Source organism: Muntiacus reevesi, chromosome 2 (genome assembly GCF_963930625.1).
Source record: "Muntiacus reevesi chromosome 2, mMunRee1.1, whole genome shotgun sequence".
Lineage (NCBI taxonomy): Eukaryota > Metazoa > Chordata > Mammalia > Artiodactyla > Cervidae > Muntiacus > Muntiacus reevesi.
In genome coordinates this window covers 58063415-58074130 of record NC_089250.1, presented here as the reverse complement: position 1 = coordinate 58074130, position 10716 = coordinate 58063415, and positions in this window count along the sequence as shown.

Genomic DNA, 10716 nt, shown 5'->3' with positions numbered 1-10716 from the left:
TTTTTGCCGTACATTGACATGAATCAGCCATGGATTTACATGTGTTCCCCATCCCGATCCCCATTCCCACCTCCCTCTCCACCCAATCCCTCTGGGTCTTCCCAGTGCACCAGGCCCGAGCACTTGTCTCATGCATCCAACCTAGGCTGGTGATCTGTTTCACCCTTGATAATATACATGTTTTGATGCTGTTCTCTCAAAACATCCCACTCTCGCCTTCTCTCACAGAGGCCAAAAGTCTGTTCTGTACATCTGTGTCTCTTTTTCTGTTTTGCATATAGGGTTATCATTACCATCTTTCTAAATTCCATATATATGCATTAGTATACTGTATTGGTCTTTATCTTTCTGGCTTACTTCACTCTGTATAATGGGCTCCAGTTTCATCCATCTCATTAGAACTGATTCAAATGAATTCTTTTTAATGGCTGAGTAATATTCCATGGTGTATATGTACCACAGCTTCCTTATCCATTTGTCTGCTGATGGGCATCTAGGTTGCTTCCATGTCCTGGCTTTTATAAACAGTGCTGTGATGAACATTTGGGTGCACATGTCTCTTTCTGATCTGGTTTCCTCGGTGTGTATGCCCAGAAGTGGAATTGCTGGGTTGAATGTTGAGTATTAAACCAACTTTTTCACTTTCAACTTTTTCACTTTCACTTTCAACTTTTTCACTTTCAAAAGGCTCTTTAGTTCTTCACTCTCTGCCATAAGGGTGGTGTCATCCGTGTATCTGAGGTTATTGATATTTCTCCTGGCCATCTTGATTCCAGCTTGTGCTTCATCCAGCCCAGCGTTTCTCATGATGTACTCTGCATAGAAGTTAAATAAGCAGGGTGACAATATACAGCCACGACGTACTCCTTTCCAGATTTGGAGCCAGTCTGTTGTTCCATGTCCAGTTCTAACTGTTGCTTCTTGACCTGCATACACATTTCTCAGGAGGCAGGTCAGGTGGTCTGGTATTCCCATCTCTTTAAGAAATTTCCACAGCTTGTTGTGATCCACATAGTCAGAGACTTTGGTATAGTCAATAAAGCAGAAATAGATGTTTTTCTGGAACTCTCTTGCTTTTTTCGATGATCCAGTGGATGTTGGCAACTTGATCTCTGGTTCCTCTGCCTTTTCTAAATCCAGCTTGAACATCTGGAAGTTCATGGTTCATGTACTGTTGAAGCCTGGCTTGGAGAATTTTGCGCATTACTTTTCTAGTGTGTGAGATGAGTGTAATTGTGCAATAGTTTGAACATTCTTTGGCATTGCCTTTCTTTGGGATTGGAATGAAAACTGACTTTTTCCAGTCCTGTGGCCACTGCTGAGTTTTCCAAAATGTTGGTATTTTGAGTGCAGCACTTTCACAGCATCATCTTTTAGGATTTGGAATAGCTCACTGAAATTCCATCACCTCCACTAGCTTTGTTCATAGTAATGCTTCCTAAGGCCCACTTGACTTCGCATTCCAGGATGTCTGGCTCTAGGTGAGTGATCACACCACTGTGGTTATCTGGGTCATGAAGATCTTTTTTGTATAGTTCTTCTGTGTATTCTTGCCACCTCTTGGTGTTCTTTCAGGGCTGGGCATTAGCAGGGAGCAAAACAAAGTCCCCGCCTTCTTGTTCTGGAGAAGGAAATGGCTACCCACTCCAGTATTCTTGCCTGGAGAATTCCATGGACAGAGGAGTCTGGCAGCCTACAGTCTATGGGGTCACAAAGAGTCGGACATGACTGAACGAATATTACTCTTGTTGTTCACGTTGTGAGAGCCTTGAACAAGGCACTGTCTCTCCTAACCCTTCCGTGGCTCCCCATCTCAATCTGTGTTTAAAAATTTTTTTTAAAAGCCTGAGGGCCTGGAAGACCCCTGTGAGGTGCACCAGCTAGCTCTCCATCTCATCTCCTAGGCTTCTCAACAGCTTTCTCTGCTTTGGGCACACTGCCTTTCTTGCCATTCCTTGAAGGTGCCAGACAGGTATTTGCATCAGAGCCTTTATGCTCTCTTTGCCTAGAACCCCTTCCCTCGTGGCTCCCTTGCTTTCTTCGGCCTCTGCTCCAAGGGCACCTTCTCAGATACAGTCCTGTCACAGAGGTCCTCAGCTTCTTTGCCCTCTTTCCTCTTGCCACCCTCCCTGGGATTCTCTTCTCTTCCTCCTCCCCTGGTCACTCTTTTACTTATTTATTTAGGCTGTGCTGGGTCTTCGTCACTGCGCGGGCTTTTCTCTAGTTTTGGGAGCAGGGGCTACTCTCTGGTTGTGGAGCGCAGGCTTCTCATCGTGGTGGCTTTTGTTGCAGAGTGCAGGCTCTGGGGTGCACGGGCTTCAGTTCTTGGGGCACATGGGCTCATTAGTTGCGGCTCCCCGACTCTAGAGCACAGGCTTAGTAGTTGTGGTTCACGGGCTTAGTTGCTCCAAATCATGTGGGATCTTCCTGGACCAGGGACTGAACCTGTGTCTCCTGCATTGGCAGGCGGATTCTTTACCACTGAGCCATCCACTGGGCTTTCCCAGGTGGCGCTAGTGGTAAAGAACCTATCTGCCAATGCAGGAGACATGAGAAACATAGGTTCGATCCCTGGGAAGATCCCCTGGAGGAGGAAATGGCAACCCACTCCAGTATTCTTGCCTGGAGAATCCTATGGACAGAGGAGCCTGGCGGGCTACAGTCCATATGGTTGCAAAGAGTCGGACATGACTGAAGCAACTCAGCACGCAGGAGCCATCCATTGGTCTGCTCTTGTTCATCCTTCTAGTTTCAGCTTAGGTAGCCCCTCCTCAAGGATACCTTTCTACGTTCCTAGGCTCCATCAGACAGTTGCCAGTGAATGTCCTCTGGTGCCATGTTAAGTGTCTGTCTTCCCCAAGGGCCACAACCCTTGTGAACAGCAGGGGCTGTGACTGTTTCCAACACAGTATGGCTTTAGAACACACGCGTGGGGTTGAAACCCAGCTGTTACTGCTTGTGTGATCTTGGGCAGATTATCTCTCTAAGTTTCAGTTTCCTGATGTGTAAAGTCGAACTCCTCATGGTTTCTACTTCAGAGAGGTATGAGGATTCAATGTGAACTGCTGAGAGCAATGTTTGATGCTTAGTGAAAGTGAAAGTTACTCAGTCGTGTCTGACCCTTGCGACCCCATGGACTATACAGTCCATGGAATTCTCCAGGCCAGAATACTGGAGTGGGTAGCCTTTCCCTTCTCCAGGGGATCTTCCCAACCCAGGGATCAATTCCAGGTCTCCCATATTGCAGGCGGGTTCTTTACCAGCTGAGCCATAAGGGAAGCCTGATGCTTAGTGAGTCCTCAGCAAATGTTAGCTCTCATTTTATCTCCTGTGACATGCAGTCACTGGCATTAAACAGCTGCTTACTGACGCTTTGCTGAATTAATGAAGGAGTGAATAAATGAAACCTCAAGCATCTGCACATCCAGGTGAGAAATGCAGGGATGAAAATCTGAGAACAAGGATGCAGGGCACATACCAGCCTCCCGAGGAGGGTTGAGCAGAATGTGGGATATAACCTAATTTCAATAAAGAAAACTTTTCATTTTCCATAAAACAGATGCCTTATGGCTATGAGAAGTGGCAACCTTGAGACCCACAAACCTACATTCTGGAGGTGTGGGGCTGGAGAGCGACTGTTCATCGTGGTTGTGGGCTTGGTCTTGAAGAGACACCAGTGAGCAGTAGCTTAAAGTGAGATCTTAGTTCTCTGCTCAAGAATTGGACCTGAGTAGCCTGGATGAAAATCAGAAATCCTAGCAGCTAGACCACTAAGGGCTAGAGACTGGAAGCAAAGTTGCCCTGGTTCTTGCCTTGTTTGAAAAATGAATTTCTAAAGGAGGCAAAAACTGTCAAAGCAGGTACAAGGTTTATTATTGGAGATGTGACACAGTGGGAGAGCCCATAAAGAAATGGTTTTGAAGCTGTTTACCTCAGCCTGGGGCTTGAACCCATGTCCTGGGACTCAAATGCAGCCAAAACCCTGCCTGGGACTTGAACCCAGCTGAAACCCTGCTTGGGACTCGAACTAGCCACAACGCTGCTTGGGACTTGAACCCACGTGGCTGGCCCTTGAACCCAGCCCAAACCCTGCTTGGGACTCGAACCCACATGGCTGGGACTCAAACCCAGCTATAACCCATGGTACCTGGTTTCAGGACCTAAAGAAGCTCAGGTTTTTGGTGTCTCATCGCAGAAAGAATTCCACGCAAGACAAGTGATAGGTAAGAAGTGGATTTATTCAGATTCAGAGAGAAGCACAGAGTGTGGGCCATCACAGAGGGCAAGTGCGGCCATGAAACATGGTGTGGTTAGTTTTTATAGGCTGGGTGATTTCCTATGCTAATGAGTGGGAGGATTTGGGAAGAAGTGGAGATTTCCAGGATTTGGGCCATCGCCCACTCCTTCGTCTTTTAGCAGTGCCTTGGAACTGTCCTGGCACTTCTGGGTGTGTCATTGCACTTGCTGATTGAGGATCAAGGTCTGATCTTGTCTGCCATCTTGGTCCCTTTTGATTCTAATTGGTTTTATGTTGTGTTCTTGGACTATGCCATTCTTTCAAAAATTGTGCCCTGCCCCTTTCCCTCCTATTACAGTTTGTTTATTTGAGACAGAAGCAAGGCAGAGATACCCACCTGGAGAAAAAGGAGCTGGTTCCCGCCTGATGAGGAGGAGGGCAGTAAAGAGGTGGTCGCATCGTTTATACAGGGCAGTTCTTCCGGTCTTTGTTTACCTGGCCGGTTACCGCCCTGCTTTTTCTACACCTGATCTGTCCTAGGTCCCTGTCTCACATGTATGCACATCTTTTTGTCAAGACGGATTCCAGCACAGAGGCCTATGGAAAAGTTGACACCAGCTATTCTGGGGTGGTGCCCTCTCCCTTTTGGACCCCTAGGAAGTCTTTCTGCATACTTGTAGTCGGGGAGGCATCCTTGATCTCAAGAATGAGAAGTATGTGCTCTGTTTATCCTTTATCTGGGTAAGACTCAGCTCATTTCTGCCCCTCCCATTACTGTCATTTTAAGTGTCCCCCAGAGACCAAAGTATAGCTCTTTACCCTGTTCCTGTTGTTTATTTCTATATGGAAGTATAAACAGGAGGCTGGTTATAAATGTCTAACCTGGAGTCCATCTATTTCTTGCCCCAAGAAATATAAACAGGAGGCTAGTTGTAAATGTCTATCCTGGAGCCCATATATCTCCTGCCTCAGGCTGGGCTCTGAACAAGCTGGGTGATAAGAGCAGATCTCTTGCCCTCTCTGGGTCTCAGGGCCTACATTCAAACAAAGTGGGTGGTGGAAAAGTGGGCCAGCAAGTGTTCACAGCCTTCTCAGATTCACTTTCATAACAAACATTTTGTGTCACCCCTTTATGCCTTAAATGAAATTGAGAGATAATAAAATTGACTTTTATGCGTTGACAAAACCAACATCATGCCCTAATTGAAGGGGGGAAAAAGATAGTGATTGGAATAAAATGATCTGTATTTCAATACTCAGGTACAATAACAGTACAAGGCGAAATGAAACAGTTAGCTGTTTGCCTCTATTGTTGACTGAAAAGAAAAGCACACCCTAAGAGCTGAGAGTTGTCTTAGGACTTCAAGACCAGGAATGCAGATTCCTAACTAAGTTTGAACCCAGGCATCTCAGATGCTGTGCTTCTAACCACTGTACCACCGTGTATCTATCTGGCCAGTAGGACTGTGCTTCATGGCTAGTTTCTGGAGGCAGTTCCAGCAATCTGACTGAAGGTGTTTAGAATCAGAATTTGATTAGAAGGGCTCATTAGGGTGCGAAGTTGAAACTATTGATACATTTTTATAACATTTATCTAAATATCCTTAACAAAGCCTAGTAGGGGTGGTGCTGAAGGCCTTGCCCCCTTCCAACTTCCAGCCCCTTCCCCCACCCTCCTTCCCCTGCCCTGCCCCCATCCCCAAGTCCCACCATGACTACCACCTCCAGATTCATCCCTACCTTGAAGATCCACCACCACCAGCTCCTGACCCACTCAGCCCCACCCTTTTCTCCCCTACCCCTACTCCCAGTACCACATGTACCCCTACCCTCCAAAGCCCACTTCCTCCTCACCCCCAGCCCCCCCTCCAGTTTCGTTTCCACTTTGGTTCCCATCCTGACTTCATTCCAGTCCCACTCTGATTCTGCCTTCGACCACCTGCCTGGCACATTATCAGCCTTCAACTACTTTTTATGAATGAATGAAAGAGGCTACAATAGTGAAAAGTTAGGTTCCCGACCTTGGTGAACTCAAATACACTGTATGAGTGCTCAGTGGCTCAGTCATGTCCGACTCTGTGACCCCATGGACTGTAGCCTTGCCAGGCTCCTCCGTTCATGGGATTTTCTAGGCAAGAATACTGGAGTGGGTTGTCATGCCCTCCTCCAGGAGATCTTCCTCACCCTGGGATAGAAACTGCGTCTCTTATGTCTCCTGCATTGGCAGGCGGAGTCTTCATTACTGAGCCACTTGGGAAGCCCACTCAAATTCACTAGTGAACAACTAATAATCATCAAGGAAATAAATACACACACACACACACTCACGTTTATATGTGGCAGTAAGTGTTGTGAAGGAAACTTACGCTGCAAATGGGAAATGAGAAGGAAGACTGCATCGTGGATGAGCTGATCTACGGAGGCCTCTTGAAGAAATAACTAAGCGGACTTGCCGGAATTAGGGAACGTGTGTATCCACGGCCCAGGTGGGTGACAGGGAGTCAATTTAAAGGGTGTTGGAAGTGGGGGATAAGACGGGGGTGGGGTGGTGCTTTTAGGGACCAGACCGTGCAGGACCCTGTCTGGTGTCAACTGCAAATTGGCCCTTGCCATTGGCACTTGCCCTCTGTCCCTACAAGGATTAAGTCATGTGCTGCTGCGGCTGCTTTCAACCCCCACTGAGAGGAGCTGTTCAGAGTGGAGAGCAGAAATGAGGCGCTCTGCGCTCCGGGAAAAACTGGCAGAACAGGTTTTCAGACATTATTTTCAGGAGCTGATTTTGTGAGGCCAGTTCTCAAATCTCCTCATATCTAGAAAAACACTAAAATCCTCATGGTGATGTCTGCTTCTTGTGACTAGCAGTAACCTTACGAGACTAACAGAAACCTTCTGCCAAAAACATGTGCTTGATTGCATTACTCCCCCTTGACCAAAATCACATATATGCTGACCTTCCCCGACCTCTTTAGAGTGGTTTCTCAGAACTATCTGAAATCCTCTCTCTCAGGTGATAGCCCTCATTTTGCCCCAAAGAAAACTTAGCTCAAGACTCTCATATTGTGCTTTTTTTTTTAAGTCAGCACAGGTGAAGAGGTTTTCAGGGGCAGAGAAGGGAACTCCACCCAGTTATTTCAGAGGCCCAGTTCCACCCTATTAATAGCTTCCTGTGGCCGCTTTAACACATTACCACAAATTTCATGGCATTAAAACAACAGAAATTTATTCTCTCCTACTTCTGGAGCTCAGAAGTCTGAAGTATCACTGGCTGAAGTCAAGGTGTCAGCGGGCTGTGCTCCCTCCAGAGACGCTGTGGAGAATCTGCTCTTTGTGTCTACCAGCTGCTTGTGGCTGCCAGCATTTTTTACACTTCCATTCTGCCTTTGTGGTTTCATTGCTTTCTCCTCCTGTTCTGAATATTCCTGTTCTGTGTGGATTCTCCCTCTGTCTCTCCCTCATCAAGACACTTGTGATTGCATTTAGAGTCCACCTGGATAATAAAGGGCTTCCCTGTGGCCCAGATGATAAAGAAGCTACCTACAATGCAGGAGACCTGGGTTCAATTCCTGGGTCAGGAAGATCCCCTGGAGAAGGGAATGGCTATCCACTTCAGTACATCTTGCCTGGAGAATTCCATAGACAGAGGAGCCTGGCAGGCTACTAGCTGCAGTTCACTGGGTTGCAAAGAGTAGGACATGACTGGGAGACTAACACTTTCACTTTGGATAATTCAGGACAACCGCTCCATTTAGAAATGGGACACACACACACAATCACATCTGCAAAGTCCTTTTTGTCATGTAAGGTAACATTCACAGGTTCCAGGGATTCAGACTTGGATATCTTTTGTAGGAAGATATTATTTATTATATCTACCCTTTCTTCTGATGTCTGGTAATTCAATAATTATTCAGTTCTCAGTGCAGTGTAAACCTTAACAGTTTTTCTTTTTCTCTTTTTTTTTTTTTTGTAATGCTATTATCTGATTTAAGTTTTGATTGCTGAGGCATCCATTTCAAAGAGGCATCCCCTTCAATGTGCTTATTTCTGAACACACTGCCAGTCACAATGCTAAGTAGTCAGGCCATCTTCCCCCACTGAGTTTCCTTTGTTTTAGAGATCTTGGTTGATTTCAATAACTGATCTTTGAGCTACTATTTCTTTTCTTCTTCCTGAGCTTTAAATTCCTGCTCTTAATTTTTATATTTACCAATAAAGAGTGAGCCCACAAAATCATCAACCCCAATAAAACAGAACCCCAGGTATTCCCTCTCTGTTTTTCCCTTGTGACCTCACAGTGTGGCCCTAGGAATTCTGTGTAACTTCCAGGTCTTGTAAAGTAATAAACCTCTAGTTCTTCAAAGTTCCCTGGTGGGTATTGCTGAAGGGCATCTTGCACTCATAATAAGAACTACAAGAGCTGATCCAGCTATATCACAGGTTATCGGTATGCTGACACTGGCGCAAAACACTCAGGCTAAATTAGTGTTGGCTTAGTGTTGTTCCACCCACTTTTCTGTTTGTTATAATGAAAAACATGCAGACTAATCCATCTCCTGATATAATGAAAGTGAAGTCGCTCAGTCGTGTCCGACTCTTTGCGACCCCATGGACTGTAGCCTACCAGGCTTCTCTGTCCATGGGATTTTCCAGGCAAGAATACTGGAGTGGGTTGCCATTTCCTTCTCCAGGGGATCTTCCCGACCCAGGGATCGAACCCAGGTCTCCCGCATTATAGGCAGACGCTTTACCCTGTGAGCCACCGGGGAAGCCCCTAGGTGCTAATAAATGTTTGTGTTGAAAGAGAAAACGGAGTTCACATGTACTGAGTGTATACGGAACACACAGCTCATAGTAAGCCCTGAGTTGAATTGTTTCTTATACAATGCAGAAGTCCTCGTTATTTTCCTCCATGTTCCAAGAGTGGCAATGACTGATTAGTTACCAATGGTGCACAAGGAGGGAGTGGGGGCTTCAGGATTAGAAATCGGGCATGTCTGACTCCAGGGAATGCATGCTTTCCACTATATCAGGGCTTCTCAACTTCTACTGATACTTTGGGCCAGATAACTCTTGGCTGTGGGGTCTGCCCTGTGCTTAAAGCAGCATCCTTGACCTATACTCATTAGAGGGCAACAGTCTCCCCCAAGTTATGACAATCAAAAATGTCTCTAGACATCGCCACATATCCCCTGGGTGGTGAAGTGTCCTTTTCTTTAGAACTACTGCCCTCCACTATGCTGCCTAATGGAGGCAAAGGTACAAAGGGGTGCATTTTACCTGGGAATGGAACTCAGGTGTGCCACACAGCAAGTAAGAAGCTCTCTCTACGCCACAGGGGTAGAGATTGCTGGTCATCTACTGAGCTTTACTCTCTGGCTCTCTAGTGACAGATTTTAGTTAGATGCACTCTTGCTAGAATAAAGACTACATTTCCAGCCTTCCTTGCAGCTAGGTGTGACCAAGTGACCACATTCCAACCAGTCAGAGGTGATATGGGCAAATTCCTAGCTGTGACCTTGAGGGGAAGTGTCATTCTTCTATTCCCTGCTTCCTGGTCTTCCTGCTTGAGATATGGACCTGGTATCAACAAGATCAAGGAATCCTGGGCCTCAGGGAGTCCCCAAATTGCCTGGCCTGTTTATGCTCAAATATTAGTAGAGGAACCAACTTTCATCTGATTTGAGCTACTTTCTTCTGATTTGAGCTACTTTCTTCTGATCTAAGGGTTTTGTCAAAGTTGCCAAGCCTGAATTCTAACTATTATAGCCACCTAAGCCAGCCAGGGTGAAGAAGGAAAGTAGGCAGAAAAGGAGGAAGAAAGGATATAGATGGAGGGGCACAGGGGGTCTGGCTGGGCCAGCTCAGAGTCACTCGGGGAAACCTTCTGGGAAGGACTCTCAAGTTGGATCTTGAAGGAAGAGAAAATGTGGGGTGAGGAGCAAGGGGGTGGGCCCTCCAAAAGGGGCTGCAACAGGAGCAGAGGCCTCGAGGAGAGACCTGGGCAAGACCTTAAAAGACAAGGAGGGTTTGAACAGGCTGAGAAGAGAAAGGAAGGCTGTAGGGAAAGAGCACATTGGTGAAGATGGAGTGATCAGGCTCCCTCACCCCACATCCTCTCACTCTTGTAAATAATAATTACCTAACAGCTGAGGTCACTCATAGAACTGTGCATGCATGTCAGGAGGTACTCTCTTGGCCACGGGCTACATTTGTTCTCTAAGCATATATACAGTCTACCTGAGAAAGCCCTTGGGGTTATGTTACAGCTGCTAACATTATGGCAGTGAGGCTGCGTCAGGGCTTTGTCTGCTAGGTCAGTCGCAAGAGGAGAGAATAAACATGTCTACAGTTCCTACGGCTCCTTGCATCTTCTTCCAGCCTCTTAGCTCACACATTGTCAACCCTGGGCTCAGCAAACAGTGAAATACAGTGAGACGAAGGCAAACGGAGGGGAGCCCAGTGCCAAATAAGGAATTCCA